General features: G+C 45.1%; 1 protein-coding gene across 5 annotated transcripts in view; it reads right to left on the bottom strand.

Annotated features, from left to right (window-relative positions):
• The window catches only part of Tiam1 (TIAM Rac1 associated GEF 1), a 359,373-nt gene that overhangs the window by 228,215 nt on the left and 113,510 nt on the right, over positions 1-17,648 (bottom strand). Inside the window, exon 3 of one of the 5 annotated variants that reach the window (XM_063252516.1) lies at positions 312-379. The exons of the other annotated variants lie outside the window; for them this stretch is intronic. The gene's annotated coding sequence lies outside the window, so the exon portion shown is untranslated. The remainder of the gene's footprint in view (positions 1-311; positions 380-17,648) is intronic. 5 annotated transcript variants of the gene reach the window in all.

Below are 17,648 nucleotides of genomic sequence, written 5' to 3'. Positions count from 1 at the left end.
TAAGTAATTACCCCAGGTGTTAACAGTCAAGTATAAAAGATGATCTACTTTTTTTTTTAAAACATCCTCTACTACAGGGAAAACGCAGCAAACAAAGACTTCCCAGTACTTTAAAATAAAAATAAAAAGGGAAAAAATCTACCAAGCTCTCAATGTGTTTTAAAGCTGTTCTGATAGAACTGCAGGAAAAAAAAAAAAAAAAAGCCAGCGTGATTTGTGACAGTTCAAAATGACAAAGTAATCTATCAGGAATTAAGCCTTATTGGTTTCAAATACATATAACATAAACAGATGTCCAGTTAAATACGTACAGCAGCGAGACTGGAATAAGGCTGGGACTTGCTGGAGGTCCCTTCTGCTCAAACCAGCTTGCTTGACACTGGGGAGAAAGGAAGACAGGAAAAGCCAAAAAATGAATTAGTCCCTGCCCTCAAAAATTCCTAGTCTGGCCAAAAAGACAGGCACTCCCATGAACAGCTCAAACCCAGGGCAGATGAAGACAGGAACTAACTGGAAGCCCTAGCACAGTGCGTGGGGTCGTCAAGTCGGGAGCAATTAATCACGAGCGAGCCAGGCAGGCGACATGGAGCACCAACTCGTAGATCGCTTGTCATTTTCAAAGTAAATCCATTCCTGGAGCCATCATGAAATTGCTTCCGTGATCTCTGAGTCCCATCATCCGTACCTTTTATCTGATTAATCAAAATCACTACCTTTTCCCAAGAAAACATCTGTTTATCATTCTCTCCAAGAGCTCCTACTGTGACACAACGACCTTGAACTATCCTTTATCGCTGGATAATATCCTCCTTCTAAAAAGGTAACCAATAAAAAAGAAGAAGAAGAAGAAGATAACATCCACAAGGAGTTCAAGACCATAAAAGAAAACACCCGAGCTTCTGGGTTTCTGCTCTGTATCTCAGCTGCTGGTCTTTACATTCCTCTCAACACTTGGACAAACAGCGCTATGCTAAAAACCATCTGTCTGTGAAATATTTATCACAGCCTTAGTCAGAGGTTCTCTTGCCCATCAAAAAACACTCCTCAAATTCTGCATGAAGTCCTACTTAAAAAAATGTATGCAAAGCCTGGTGACACTCAGGCAGTGTCTCGAGTTCGGCTAATTGCATTGTTCCTGGTTTTGATAATGCACTGCTTTAAAATATGATTTAAAAACTGGGGTTAAGGGGAGAGCCACACAGCCTCTCTGAACTACTCCTCAACTTCTTGTAAGTCTGGAACTATTCCAAAGTTAAAAATGAAATCACACTCCCAATATTCATCATTCTCCAGGGTTTCCAGTGGTCCCTCTTCTGTCTAGATGCTAGGATGTTGGCACTGCATCTCAAAACTTGCAGATACAATTGAGTGACTGCATCGCCTCGGCCCCCGGTGAAGCAGCCAGGAAGGGGAAACTGCCACTTCAAGGAATCAGAGGAAGTCCCTGTCCTCTGCCTACCCCCAACATGGGCCAGTTTCTGGTGGAAAGCCTTGCTTTTACCATCACAGTATCCTCCCCATTCCGCTCCTCCCAACTAACAGTACCAAGATGGGAAACAGCTAAACACGAAGCACAGAGACGGGCAAAACCAAGGCAGCCGAATCCCGCCCATAAAACTTATCTCTGTCTACTCAAGAGCTAACTCTGATGACCCTCTACCCTGTCTGCTATAGAAGCCAACTAACTGGACTCCTGTGGAATTCAAAACACAGGAAGTATTCAAAGAGACTCCTGTCATATTAAATTCTGCTCAAAGACGCACAAACATGCAAGCTCCCCCACCCCCACCCCAGGGAGAAATCATCTCCTTAGCAATTATTTATAGAGCTTATTCCCCACTCCCAACACCACCTCAAGTTGGGAGGGGGTCCAAAGCCAATTCCATGGCCCAACAGCTAACAACTCTTAGGGTTGGGATCCCAAATGTCCTCCTACCGGCTCACTGTGTTGAAGGCTACCAGCTGATGGGCTTTGGGGAAGTCATTAGATCATGGAAACTAACTTTGGCAAGTGGGTGAATCACTGGGGTGCAGTTGTGAAGGTACACGTTGCCCTGCCCCTGGCTACCACACCCTCCCACCATGATGTTACAACCTCTCCCAGGCCTAAAGCAATGGAGCCAGTGAACCACAGACACTAACCATAGACAGAAACTCTAAAGCAGTGAACCAAAATACACCTTTTCGTGCTTAAGATCTTCTGTCCCAGCAACAGACAAGTGACTAACAGCATCTTCGCAGAAAATCTTATCACCCCTGATAGTGTCACTCTGGAGCAGGTCCCCAAAACAAAACCCAGGCACACTGCTATAACTTGGTAACTTTTAAGAACTAGTTCTACAAGGCAATGATTAAGAACAAAGAATTCACTGCTAGAGGGGTCAAACCTTGTGTGTGTATCCCACCACTTATATCATCCATATCAGCTTGGGCAAGTTAAAAACTTTTTTCCCCCCACAGTACCAGAGACCAAACCCAGGGCATTCATACTGAATTACAGCCCTAGCCCCATCCCCTTATTTTGAGACAAGGTCTCCCCAAATGGTTAAGTTGACCAAACTGGGCTCCAACTTGCAATCCACCTGCATCAGCTTCCCTGGGTGCTGGGATTACAGGTGTGTACCACCATGCTCAAAAACTTTCTGTGGCACAGTTTCTATCTGAAAAATGGATATAATGATAGGCTTAGAATTCTGCCTCTTAGGATTCTCATAAACAAGGATTAAATAAGTTAAAATATGTAAAGGTTCTGAACAATGTCTGCCCTATGGAAAGCACCCTTAAAGCAAGGTTTGTTATTATGAATGCATCTTGCTATCTATTATTAATAATGCAGTAAGCTTTCATCAAGCACCTAGGTTCCAAACTATTAACCCAGCTACTATTCTGCAAGAAAGCACACATTACCAAGTGTAAGGACAGGGGAGGATGAGACCATGTTGTGGTCCATGACCCAAAAGAGTGAATGCTGTAGGTAGAATTTCAGAACCTGAGTGCTATAGATAGAATTTCAAAAACAGTGAAGCCAAGGATTAACAAAGATAAAGTTTTGAACAAACCTCAACAAGGCAGACATGTAAAATGTCAGTGGTATGTGTCACTCTGCCCCTACCTCATTTCCCTTTCACCTGAAAAATCAACAAATTCCCAAATATAGTCACCTCACATAAAGGCTGAGCTGTCTGACGAGTTTTTCCAGTTCTACAGATATTGTAATGGTCCCACAACTATCTGCGCAATCCTTCCCCACTCCCTGCCCCTCTTCCCAGTGAACAAGAACAGGATTCCTAAGACAATAGCAGCTCTTCCGCGGAGAGAGAGGCCCAGGGAACCAAACCAGCTTGCATAAAGGATCTCTGAGACACAGGGATTCTTGCAGTTTCTGAACTGTTGACAGTCACACAAAGGGAGCCTGGTGTATGATTTCCCAGCCAGTTTTATAAAGTAATCCCAAACCATGAAGGGTGTGAAGCCAAAACTGTAAATACTGCAGGAATCGCTAAAGTGGTTTAATATTATTTATTATGATTTTCCTTGGGACCCCCAAAGGTCTCTCACCTTGGGCTTATAGAATGTTTTATTAATTTACACACCATCCGTGGAGTTCACAGATGGTGAGACCCAAACACAGAGAAGAAGTCTGAGAGCCTTGGCCGAAATCCCAACAACTTGTAAATAAGAGCAACATTAAAGGATCCAGCATGTTAACCTTCTATCTGCAGCATCACTATTAGCACTGGGGCCGAGGGGGGAGCAGGTAAATACTCTGATTAAACTGGAGAGAAGGTGGTGACTAGAGCCACCAGGATCAGAGTGCAATTGCACTGTCAAGATTTTCAATCCTACCCTTTCAAATGAGTCACTTGCTCTTAAGGTAATCCATGTAAGTCCTTTTAAGGCATTGACCTGAGAAAACGCAAACCCAGAAGTACTGAAGAGCTCTTAGGAGACAGATGCGCACCTTTGCATTTGCACGGGTTCCTTGAGGTTTTGACCTACTTCCTCCATACAAAAAGTAAATTCTGCATTAGGGCAAAGGCATCAGTTCTGTTAAAAGCTAGCGGCTACTTCCAGATCATTACCAATCATTCAGACTATTCCAGAATCATACAGACATTTCATCGCATGTCTCACTGTCGAGGGTTCTTTTGTTTACCGGTTATTTTCATATCTTAGCCAAGATCTTTCATCAAGCATCAGCTCAAACAGAAAAAAAGAGAAGACTTTGCCAACAGCAAATTTAGGTCACTGACATCAAAAGGTCACCTCGATAATGAGAAGAAGAACCTGAATGAGAGGATCCATTCAGACCCCTGAATGATAGTCTTTTGCAAGTAAAGGTTCAAGTAAAGAACGACTTTCTTTACTGAGTCAGCTAAAAGGATGCAGAATTACAAAAAGCCAAAACTCCGTTTTGAAACACTCTTCCTGTTTATAGTGAATCAATTCCCAAAATGCAGAGGAATTAGATTTTAATAAAAGTTCCTACTGGTGCAGTGTTGCTCAACATTTTTGCTAAACTAGCTTAACCCTTTCTGCAACTAGAAAATTCAGACTCCATGAGTTACCAGCCTGATGGGAACTAAATTCCTGTTCTTTCCATGCAATCTACTTTCTTTTTCATCTTCTTCTCATATGTTACTTTTGTTTTATTTTGAGGGCATTGTACCAGCAGTTTTCCAAAGATGATGCTATGGTTCAAATGTGCCCCCAGAAGTTCGTATGTGGAACACCTAATCCCCCAATTCATACAGTCATGGCATTTGCAGGTGGATCTTTTTGGAAGGTGATTAGGATTAGATGAAGCCACGGAGGTAGAATTAGTGGCCCTATAAGAAGAGGAAAAGACCTGAGCTGGCACACTTACTCTGTATCACCATGTGATGCTCTCCGCCATACTATGCTGCAGCAAGGTTGCCCTCACCAGATGCCTGCACCATGCTGCTGGACTCCCTGCTTCCAGAAACATTAAATGTCCCCAAGGCACTACCAGCGAATCAGATCCTAAGGATGTTCCCCTGTCCCAAGTAAGGAATGAACCCAGGACCTCTGCACTGAGCAACAGCCCCAGCCCACCTGCATCAGTGTCCCAGAGAGCTGGGATTACAAGCATGTGCCACCACACTCCACCCCGAAGGATGTCTCTTAAACATATTGGTCCCCACCCACCACCCCCTCAACCAAATGGATGAAACTCTCTTCTTTCTTGCATCTGAAAGTTCAAGATGGAACTGTCTTGAGGTTTGCTCATACAGCAGCTATTGCTCCCCGATCTCTGTAGGTTCACAGGCCAGGGTCTGTGTGACTCCAAACCCTGATTTCATGCTACGCTGGTGCCTCACATATTGGCTTTCCACTCTGCGGCACCCCAGAATCTTGCCACACATATCTGAACCCCACTTCCGTGGGGACCTGTGCTGGGCATCTACCCTCCCCCAGCCACAGCCCTGCCCATCTCTCATCAGGGGCCCTGCAACTGTCTCTGGGCTATAAGAAGCTGCTGCCCCTCGCCAGGCCATGGTCTTTGGTGGGCAGGCCTAGCTGGCTTCCTTGGGCTAAAAGTTCCAAGCCTGGTCCCAGTGGCACAGAGCACCAGGTAAAGGGGCAAAACCTTACAGAGATTTTTGGGTTTTGGGTTTTGTTTTAAGCAAGATTTACAGAGACTGCTGACATCCCTCCCTACCCCATGAGAGGGACAGGAAAACCCAAATTTTTCTTCAGTGTGATGCTAGACAGCCAAGGAAATAAAAGAACATCTGGCCCTGGGATCTCCTGCAGTGGGTCTTGGCGGGACAAGAGGAGGGCAGCACTGAGGGCGCAGGAGGGAATGCGAGTGTGTGAGTGTGAGTGTGAGTGTGAGTGTGTGTGAAGGGCTCTGTGTGTTAGAAAGACAGAAAGAGAAGGGGCACTAGCAGCCAGATAAATGGCTTGATGGTTTCCTGTGTCTGAAGGCAACTAAAATAAAGTCCCACAAAAACACGAACCTAACTGGAGCGTGAAGCACCAGGGCCCATCCCTTTACTGCAAGATGTTACAAAGATGCCCTAGAAACTTTAAGTTGCAGGCATAAACAAAAACAAGGTTAAGGGGTTCTCAGAGGGAGCGTGGCCCTGGCACTCGGGGTAGGGCTGTCGGGACCTTCTCCACCTACCCTCCCACACCCGGGGCGATCCTCCATCATCGTACCGGACCCTGAACCTCACCACCTCAAACGGCAGGTCAGACCTCACCGAAAGTGAGACCCCTGAAATCACCCGAGGGTGAGAGGAGACTGTGGGTCAAATTTTTAGTAATAATAATAAAAATCAACAAATACAAAAAACTAGAGATTGGAAATAACGCAGATGTCCTAGGGCTTTAATGCCTGAATGCAGGTAGCTAGAAAGGCAACTTCTATATGAAGAGAAATTTCTGCCAGAGAGAAACTTGGAGAGTCTTTCACTGATGAGCAAATGGAAAAAAAAAAAAAAAAAAAATCAATGGACGACTATAGCCATAGTCCAGTAAACTTCATTTACCCCAGCAGGTGACAGGCCAGATCTGGACTGTAGGACACAGCCTGCCACCACCAGACATCAAGTACAAGCACAGTCTTACCTCAGTATCTGTCTCTTCCCAGAGCCCATAAATGTTCAGGTCCCTTTTATAACAGGGTAGGATTCACATCCTGTCACCGACACACCCTCCTGATGCTTTAACTCCTGGATTACTTACAACACCTAACACGTGCAAATGCTATGAAAGTAGCTGTGTTTCTACATTATTTAATGAATATTGACAAGGAAAAAATCATATGTTCAGTACAGAGGGTCTGCGGGCAGTGGTGGGGATTGAACACTAATCTACATCCTCATCCCATTTTTAGCTTTTAGTTTTGAGATAGGGTCCCCCTAAATGTTTCCCAGACTGAGCTCAAACTTGCAATTTGCCTGCCCTGGCCTCCCAGAATGGGAATTACAAGTGTGAGCCACCGTGCTAAGCTAAAGTTAAGTATTTCTAAAGTGGCTGGCTAGGGGCAAAGGTCCAATTTATACTGCTGGGAAAACGAGACTAGGCCAACTACATTAACATGTGAATCAACAAAGAAGGAAGACTTGGGTACAGCTTGTCATATCTGTGGATAATGGGAAGTTAAGATGGATGTAAACACCAGGGAAGATTGTGTCAGGATCCAAGATGATCAGAAGTGATGGAGGGAGGAGAGAGAGTAGGGAGGAGAAGGAAACACAGAAAGAATCAAGAGATGTCAGGTACCTGCACCAACTCTCCACAACCTGCTAATAAAAATAAAAAGAGGGGGTCTGGGGGGGTGGGGGAGGGGTTTTATTGAGACAGGATCTCACTATGCAGTTCAGGCTGGTCCTGAGCTCACTTTGCAGCCCAGGCTGGTCTCAAACTTGCAAGGATCCTCTTGCCTCAGCCTCCCAAATAAAAGTTTTTAAAAGAAAAACTAAAATCATCAGAAAGATAAATGCCAAAGGATAACATTTCAATGTGTTTGGGGTTGGGAGTGCTGGGATTATAGGTGAGTGCCACCATGCCCAGCTCAATTTTTTTTTTTTTTAATACACAGTCACTTGCATCCGTTGGTTTCCACCCTCGGTTGGTTGACAGGCAAGGCCACTCTGCAGGTAACAGGTTGGGAAGCACTAGAAGTGTCTCACCTCCTCCTTTAATGTATGACAAGCTCGTCATACAGTAATATTCCTTTCCCAGAGGCTTGTGTTTCCAGGTGGGAAGGACTCCTCCATGTCAAACTGATTATTATGCTACTTGATCAAGAACGGGGTGAAATCTGTCCACTGCTGGCCAGGCCTTCTACCAAATTTACACTCTGACTCAATACAAGCTCAGGCCCAGTGTCAGGGAAGCTCCAGGCAGAGAATAAGCAAGCAGGCGCTGACTCCATCCATGGGGACCCTGCCTGGAAATGAGCGGGAGAGTCAGCTCCATGGTGTGAGCGTGACTCAGCCGGGCTCCCCAAAAGGCCCCTGGAGGGTGATGTCACTTGCCCAAGTCAAACATCTGCAAGCGGTGCTCAGGGAGGTTCTCCCAAGTTCACAGTGACTGCAATCAGGACAACGACAGATGGCGAAGGCCTAAAGGAAGAGTTATGAGCCAGCTCCTTGGCTCTGCACTTCACCCCATTCCGCGGGTCTCTCCAGAGCCTATGGATTCCACATTCTGAAAGCACCAGCTAGAAAACTATAGAGCTGGAAAGAAAAGACTTTTGACAAGCCCTCAGGCTAGTCAAAACTCATTTCCTGTGTAACCTTAGGATGTACAACACAGGGACCCCAGTGTAAAGATTCCCACCCTCACATGGATTTCCGCAACCATCAGGGAGCAGTCAAGTGTCCACGAGAAAAACCGAAATTTACAGCACACGTATGTGTATCTTCTGCAGATGGTTTTCATCAGACTTAAAAGAGAAGCTGTCCCTTTTCTTCTCAAACCTAACAGCAAATGATCCCACAGGACATGCAGAGCTCTCAGAAGGAATCACCCACAAACAAGGAAAGCTTGCTAACAGGACCAGGAGGTGGGAGATACGGCCCTTCCTATGTGCCCAGCAAACAATCAATAAAAGCATCCGGGGTCAGCCGAGGACCCTGTACCGCCTCCTTCTTGTCTCACATCCAACTTGATGACTTCCAGAACTAGAATATAAAACAATTCACTCCATCAGGAAATGACACCAACCAGAACAATATGAGCCTCTATGGGACAGGTGTCTGGGCAGTTGGACCTGGACCACAGAAAAGAGAAAACCTCTCTTCTGTTGCCACCAGTGCAGATGGAGGGGATCTGAGGATCATTTCCTCAGCAGGCAAAAACCCAGGGAGAAGGAACTAGGAAAGGTCACGTCCAAACAAATACATCAACCGAACTATGAGAGTCCCAGAATGCATAAGCAGACACAGCGGCCAAGAAAGAAGGAAGCCACCACTGATTTGCAATAACTCGGGGCAACATTTCTGCAAATATAGCCTCTGAGAAAGTCCTGTGTGGCCACAGGAAGGCAGCAAGCCACTAGAGATGGGAATGTCCTGTGACTCGCCTTCCGTTGCAAGTCTGCTGCCACCTGAGAAGCCAAAGCTCAGGCAAAATGAGCACCTCACTTCACACAAGTAGGAGAGCCTCTGCTCCTGGGGATCTGCCTATCCATCCTTCTCAAAGCATGAGAGAAAATTGCATCCCACCCCAGATATCTTTACAAAGTACTCAGCACACAGTCAGGAATTCTCAGTAAAGGAGGCCGGAATTTACAAGATGACTGATTATCCTAACAATATAATAATATTCAGGACTGCCAATGAAGCACGAGTTTCTTCCAGAGATGAAAACTATCCTCTGCGCAAGCCCACTGGGTTATAACAAATCTTTTTTGGAAATCAAAGTTATTCAAAAGATTTTCGAATTCCGAGGTACCCAAGTGTAGCAACTTACACAGCATGCTCCTTTTCCCTCCCATTTCCAGCCCAAGAAGCAGTGATATGGATGATCGATTACTGATGCAAGAAACTGATGCCCCCCAATGCAACTGAAATGCAACGCACTGCGTCTACCAGGTTGCTTCACTCTGGCCCTGAGATCTTCCTCGGACCTCTACTCCATCAGCTCTTTTGTAGTCTGGTTTTAACAGTCTCAGCTTCTACCTCTTTTTCTCCATATGGTTTTCTTCTTAGGGGATTATGATTCCATTTTATTGGCTCGGGAAGGGAATTTGGGCTTTTGAACCCTTGAGTGATTTGAGAGAAAAGTGGGGCTCTTGTTCACTTTTGGCCATGACCCAGCAGAACACCTTCTGTACCGTCTCTTCCAGGTCTGGACAGCAGCCAGGCCAGGCTCAGCTCTAACCTGACCTATGGCCGCAGGCTTTTCCCAGGGTCCCTGCCTCCCAGATCTCCCCCAATCCTCTGCCCTTCCCAGTGGTCACCAAGGGACTTCTACACATAGCAGCTGGCAGATGTCATTCTTCCCTCATCTAAACCCCTTTCAGTGGGTTTTCATTTTCTGCTAGTAAAATTCAAGCACCTTGGTGTCGATCGCAATGAGACTTCTTTCTTTTGTCCTCCACCAAGTCCTCAAAGGACAACGGCGCTTCACACTCCACTGTCCCCCTCACGCCTCCCCTACCCCAGGCTCTCAGCTATGGCTTACTCACCTTCTCCTTCCCCTGGAGGAGCCACTGCAAATGCTGTGCATTCCTCAAAACCTAATGTAATCCCAGAACCAAAATCATCACCTTGCCCCGGGCTGTCATCCGCTCTGTTTACACTTCAACACAGGAAATTTGAGTGCTTGGTGATCATATCCACCTTCTCCAGCAAACTCCAAGCCTCTGGAGGATCATCACGACACCCCAGCACCACCACTCCACACACTGTTGATAAGCAGTGAATCATACACAGATTGGAGAGGAGAAAACGCAATTAGGACACCAAGAGAAAAGGGCATAAATATGTCACCTGCAACTCCACCCTGGAACCTGCTCAGACCCCAAGCGCAACAGCTGTTTGTAGCACATGAAGGTCACTATCACAGTTGTCCACCTGCACCTAGGATTCACAGGGAGACGTTCGCATTACATGTGAAAATGGGACAATTAACCAAGGAGGGTCAAGCTTCTCTTGGTGTGTAAGGTCTAAATATTTTCCATAAAACTAAGATAAATGATGGATTTGTTTGATATACATGGCTCACCAGTCAGTGCTAATTACAGACTTAAATTCTATAATTGGGCTTCATTCATATTCTGAGAGGTCCATGGCTTGACCTGTGAGGCCCTCCTGACATCACTGCAATGTGAGCAAGTTCTTAGACTACTTCAGGCCCCCTGGTAGTGGTCTCCAGAGTAAATCCAATGATTACCTAATGGAACCCAAGCGAAGGTCCTGCTCTGCAGCTCAGTTATCCTGGTCATAAGGCTGGAAAACAGGGACTTTAACAGGGACCAGGTGGCCTTGGCCTAGGTGGCTAAGCCCCACCCCAAGTGGAATGAGCAAGGGGCAAACAGGAGAAGGGATCCCAGAGCAACAGGTGTGCTGAGGATCTGAAAAGCACCACACAGTACTGAGCCTAGTGACACCATCTGGCCCCTGTTTGGGGACGGTATGAGGGGAGAAAACAAGGGAAGCAAAGGGATGGATTTGGAAGTGAGACAATAACCCAGGGAGGGTGGCGCCATGACATCCAAATGGGGACAAATGGTGCTGTCCTCAGCAAAGGTCTACGACCAGCTCCAGACACGGATTTGGGAAGTGACCCAGGAACGTCCGTCCTCGGCCAGCTCAGCAGCTGCAGGCACAAGCAAAGCAGCCGCTCTGGCAAGGGACAGCATGTGACCCGCAATGAAAAGGGAGCTCTCTGCAGCTTTTCAGGCCAGCACCACAGAAGCTATTATCCGCTTTTATATTGAGTACGGCACAGCTTTAAACACACAGAGAGTCACCCCAAATGACAAGGAAACCGAGACACAGCCTTCTGCTGGGAGCTCCTCTGGAAACACAGGGGCAAACACACACTGCCGAGAAGAGAGGCACCCAGCACACACCCACAGCTCCAACTCTGCACACAGCCCGGACTCAGTGGCCTTTGGAGATGGTGGGTGGTGAGGTCTCTTAGAACTATCTGTCAAAGTGGAGTTGAGGTCACTCCTCAGCAGGCTTGAAGCCCAGTCCCCCACCAAGTGGCCTGTAACAAGTACTCCCAGGCTAAACCCAGGCACATTTTACTCTCTGCTTTTTGAGGTCTCCCCTACACATGGCTACACATAAGGACTGGTCAGCACCCCTTGGCATCCTGGAGGACCATCAGCTCTGTGATCAGCTGAGCCCCAACCAGGTCAGAGACCCTGAAACCAAATCCCTCAGCCTCCTCTGCCCATCTCTAAAATGGGGGCTCCACAGACCACCCATGAAGACTCTTAGTACCAGGGCAGCATTCAAGAAGGAGAGCTATTGCTAATCCCCGCAACTTACTTATCAATGCATGGAAAGTTTACTTAATGTGATTGAGAACAGGATGGTGGTTCATGTACTGTAAACTGATGTGGTATTTTAAGCTTGCATTCCAAGAACAGAGGACTCACCTGAGGTTCAGTGTCAGTGCCCCAAGATCATAATCCTCGCCCACCTCCGCACTAGAATCGTTAGGGCCAGCAGCACTTTCAGACATGGACAAGACAGCACACTTGTTCAGCAATCATGTGCACTTGGAAGCATTTAAAAATTTACACTCTTAATCCAGAAAATCTGTACCTAAAGATTTTAGTCTAAGGGCACCATAAAAGAGCAAAAATTCACATGCGAGGAAGTTCACAGGCCCTGAAAGTAGCAAAACACCAATGAAGAGACAGTTCAATAAGTATATCATCCTAAGAAACTATCATACAATTAAAAAAACAAAAGGCGACATTAGGAAAACTCTCTCTCGGGACAGTCTAGACTATCTGATGATCTGGCAAACCTGAGCGATGTTAGATTAGCGGTGAGTTACTAACTTGGTCACAAAAGGCAAGCAAACACCTGTGGCTCCGCCTCTCCATACCTCCTCCTTCGAATGCCAGCTCCAAGATGCTCCAGGAACAATCGGTTGACCATTCCCAAGGGTTCTTAAGGAAAATACGGCAGTTTCAGGATCCCAGCCCTATCGACTGGTTATCCTAAAGAGGGCGAAAGGAAGTAAATTCAGTGAAACTTTTCACACAATCAGGCAAGCTGGTCCAAGATGATGCAGCAATTTAGAGTTCACTGAAACAAGCGCTGGCCGTGACTTGTTGGGCTGCTGATGTTTCACAACAAGATGAACACAGGAGGAGGATTAGCAGGAGGAGACTATATTAAGACCACACAGTATCTGCAGCCCTTGCTCAGGCTTTATGGTTATAAAGCAAAGCTGAAAGACAACACCAATATTAAGGTTGTGTTAGCGGCTCTCTTGTTTCTCAGGGCAGTGGATCCTGAGCATCCATGTATGTAAGTGGGGGGCAAGAGCAACAGAATGCAGATTCCTTGGTCCCCCACCACAGATCCTGATGCAATAGATGGTAATTTGAACAAGTCCCTGGCCCCTTCAGATTCTGGGGGTGCTGGCCTCTTGATCGTACCTACAAGAGCTCCGTTGGGTGTGCAGCACACATATATACCACAGAAACATCCTCTTTGGTGACTCTAACTTATCTCCTTGTCTAGCAAGCTCAAAGCACATGACACCTGTGTACTCAAGGTCACCACCATGACTGCTGTCAGGAATGTCCTGCCCTCCAATCTACTGCATCCCACTTTTGCCTGGCTACTCCACAACTGGGACTCCACAACATGGACTCCACAACTGGGGCCATGTCATCTCAAGGAATTCTCCCAACCTCTCATTCATTAGCTCATTCACTGATCATCTCCTGGGAGCCTAGCACAGAATGCTAGGGATACATCAGTGGAAAAGGGAAACAAGGCCACAGTGTTGATATTCCGACACAACAGCATAATAGTTCAGTGCTAAATTCTATAGTCAAGCTGGTCTCAAATGCCAAATACAAATCACAAAGTTCTAGAAAGATAAAAGGGCACCATGATAAATAATGTAGTGGGGAGGGTTTTTCAGGAGCCTTGACCAAAATAAAGGATCCAAGCTATCAGTTCCCAGGTGATCATATCTCAGGCACAACTCGGAGCTACTCTCCAGCCCTCCCACATGTGGCATGGCCCCTGGCTAGGATTGGGTATTCTCATAAACTTGAAAGAAGTCCTTGGAGTGGGCTCCTTGAGGCACTCAGGCTCAGGTGAGGGTCCCTCAACCACAGACAAAGGATAAAGCTGCCTGTAGTTGTGACAAAGCATAATTAAATTCAACTGTATCTGAGATGTGCCTTTGGGGAGCCTTCAGAAATTCTAAAGGAGTAACTATATGTAAACAAGAATTCACAGAAATATCCTCTTCAGTGGCTCTCACTCAGGAGCAAGGAAAGCAACTTTAATTATCAGTACCAATGTGAACATTTGAGCTGCAAGCCTGAAATTAGTGCCATCAGTGTGATGACACTGTTAGTTCTTAGTTCTTCAAAAGTAGGAACATATCAAGCTTTTAAGGCCCAAGGACTAGAACTAAAGACACAAATGGACAGATACAATGTTAGGTGGATGAAAGACACAATTCTACAGATCCTCCAGGATGGGAATCCATCAAAACACAATTGCTTCCCACTTACACACAAAAAAAGGTAACGATGTGAATGCTATGTTAATTTGTTTGAAATAACAATAGTAATCATTTTACTACACCTGAGTATATCAAAACATCATGTTTATATATATACTAAAATACATATTATAGTCAAATTCTCAGGAAATGGCAATGGCTGGTCCTCCCATGACACAACATTTTGGCCAACTTGTAAAATCCTGTTATCTAGGCGTCTAGTATATGATGCAATAAACCCTGAAGCTCTGTGGCCTAATGGTCTCATATCTACCGGACAAAATATGACAGATAATGCCATAAAGGAGAGTTTATAGCATCTCTCTCTCTTCATAAGTGTGAGCCTCAAAAACTTTACTCCTGGAGCTATGACTTCTATTCAGTTTTTACCACTCATCTTCTAACTTCATGTTTTCCTAAACTGCAGTGAATGTGAAAGAATTGCCTAATGTGGTGACTGCATCCATCTCCTGTTTAAAAAGGTTCTGACCCCTTCAGCATTGCTACTTGGAGATGGCCTCTTCTAAAAGATTCTAGAAAGGTAAGTAACCTACAGTCCCACTCATTAAATCATGGTTAGGAGGGGAGTCTCACCGACTTCTTCATGTAGGAACAGGGTACTCAGAATGAAATGCTGAAAATCTGAGAGGGTTGTAAGTAAGGCTCCCCCAATACTTAAAGACACTTGAGAAATTAGAAGTCACCCACCCTTCCAGCCTCCTCCCGGTGGCTATTCCCCATTATGTGGTCACTCATTTCTTTGATGTCCCCTCCCCACGAGTCCATGGAGTATCCTCAAACCTTTGCTCATAATCTCAACTCAGAAGTTCTTTTTCCCCCACACACATGTTGGCTTCCTAAAGAAATTTCACACATCTTTCAAAATCAAAATGAGGCATCATCTATCCCTGAAAGAGACCCCCATGTGCTACAGGAAGAATTACCCATGCTCCTGTATTACAAGAGGACCAGATTTGGCCAAGGTGACACTCACACCAGGGTGAGCTCCTTGGGGACAGTCTCACTTTTTCTTTACTGCATCAATGCCATATGACAGTTACTTACCAAACACTGAGAGATCTGTGGACTGGCTTGAAGATGTAAAATCAAAGTCAGAGCATCCACCCTTTTCTTCTGCCTATGATGCATTCCCAGAGTATTTATCCAGGATTTCTCCTTTATAGAAATCAGCACAATTGTGTTGACTACTGGTGTAATAATCCACTTAATATCCATCTTCTCCACCAGACTGTTTGAGTTCTTTATAGCCAGTGGGTGTCTGATATTGAACCCTATAACTGGTTTGTGATTGCAAACAAATCTCTCACAAATGAGATCAGTTCACAACTGGTAAAGTAGTAAGAGAAACTTGAAAGACACTAAGTGAAAGAAGACACAAGGACCATGTATTTTATGATACCAGGTATACGTCCAGAAGAGGCAAATCCATAGAGACAAAAAGATTAGTAATAATTTAGACTCTGAGTGTAGAAAGCAGAGTTTGTACGGAAATGAGGAGTGGTTACAGATGGATATGGGTTCTCTGGATGTATTGATTACATTTTTTTCTCATTGCTGAGACAAAATACCTAGTGCCCAAAATTAAGGAAGCAAAAGTTTATTTAGCTCACAGTTTGTGGAGGTTTCAGTCCATACTTGGCTGGTTCCAAAGCAGAGTGGCACATGGCAGAGGGCAACAGTTCATGGTGGCAGAAAACAGCAAAATCAACAAACACAAAAGGGAGAAGTGCAAGAGAAAACTCTCTCTGTGCTTTATACTGTATGTAAGCACCTTTCCTAGAATATAGCACTCACACCTCTAATCCCAGCAATGGACCATGAATCAATCACAAACTATACAAGCCTGCTCCCATGACTTCATGAGACTTTGAGGTGACATGTGGACAAAAATCATAACATTGGGGCTAGAAAATGTTCTGAAAGGGATTAGAGTCATGCTATATCTTGGATCTTGAATGTCCCCAGTTGATTAAGTATTAAAGGCTTAGTCTTTAGTTTGGGACTACTGGGAAATGGGAGAACTCTTAAGAGACAGGATCTCTTGAGAGGTCTTTAGGTCTTTGGACCCTGGCCATGAAGCAGACTGAAGGACCCACCCCCTTTCCTGTCACTCTCTGCCTCTTCCTGTCATAAGGTGAACAGGCCATCCTGCCACCTGCTCCCTGCCATGATGTACTGTGCCACCTCATGCCCAAAGCAATCAACCATGGACTAAAACCTCCAAAATTGTAAACCAAACTAAACCTTCTTCTTGTACAAGTTGCTTCTCTTGTGCATTTTCTGATAGTGAGTGATGAAAAGCTGCTTACCACAGGTAATGGTTGTACAACCCTGAAAATATATTAAAAACCACTTTAAGTATGTAAATTGCCTGGTATGTGACTTATATACCAAAAAAGTTGTTAACCTATAAACATTCTACTACAAAAGAGATTTAAAAATTAAATATGCTCAAGAAAGGTAAACAGGGTCCAAAGGTATGGCTCAATGGTAGAGCCCCTGCCTAGCATGTGGATGGAACTGGGATTGATAAAGGGGAAGGAAGAATAGAGGGAGGAGGGAGGGAAACTGGGAAAAACCAAGGATATCTTTTAGAAGACTTGAATTTTGGTGGGGAAGTAGGGGATACTAAGGATCAAACTCAGTGCCTTTCACTATGCTACATCCATAGCTCTGCTGACTTTTTATTTCTCTCTAAGTCACCAAACTGCTCAAGCTGGGCTCAGATTTACTAAATTTGCAATCATCCTCCTACTTCAGTCTTCCAGAGTGCTCTGATTATAGGAATGAGGCATCACACCCGATTTTTTTTTCCTTTGGTGGGGGAGGTCTTTTTTGAGACAAGGTTTTGCTATGCAGTTTAGGCTGGCTTTGAACTCACTTTGTAGCCCAGGCTGGCCTTGAATTCAAAGAGAATTCTCCTGCCTCAGCCTCCTAAGTGCGTGCGCCACCACATCAGGCTTCCTTTGATTTTTCAATGGATGTAGATTGTGTTTTATTTAAAATTCTAACAGTAGAGATTAAATGTTTCAGAATATCTGGTCTACATTTATTTTAAATGCTATTTTTAAAGAAATGGAAAGAACAAAGACCCAGAAATTCAGTGACTTGTCTACAATCTCAGCCAGTTTGTGGCAGCTTAAGAAACAAACATCTCAGCAGCATTATTTGCAATAGCCAGAGGATACATTTATAAAACCCACCAAGGGTCCATCAATAAACAAAACATAGTGTCCACACTCATTAGAATGTCACTTGACCTTAAAAAGGAAGGAAATTATGACACACAGGTGAACGTGAGAACACTGTGCTAAGTGAAACAAGCCAGTCACATAAAGAGAAATCCCCTGAGAGTCCACTGAGGAGGGCTCTAGAGCAGTCAGATTCACGGGGACAGAAAGTGGCAGTGCAGTGGTCAAAAGGCTGCC

The sequence above is a fragment of the Cavia porcellus genome, unplaced genomic scaffold (assembly GCF_034190915.1).
Source record: "Cavia porcellus strain 051 isolate PalLab524CR breed Dunkin Hartley unplaced genomic scaffold, mCavPor4.1 scaffold_7, whole genome shotgun sequence".
NCBI classification, from domain to species: domain Eukaryota; kingdom Metazoa; phylum Chordata; class Mammalia; order Rodentia; family Caviidae; genus Cavia; species Cavia porcellus.
The sequence above is the reverse complement of the archived record's forward strand: the minus strand, read 5'-3'. Positions and strand labels throughout refer to the sequence as shown.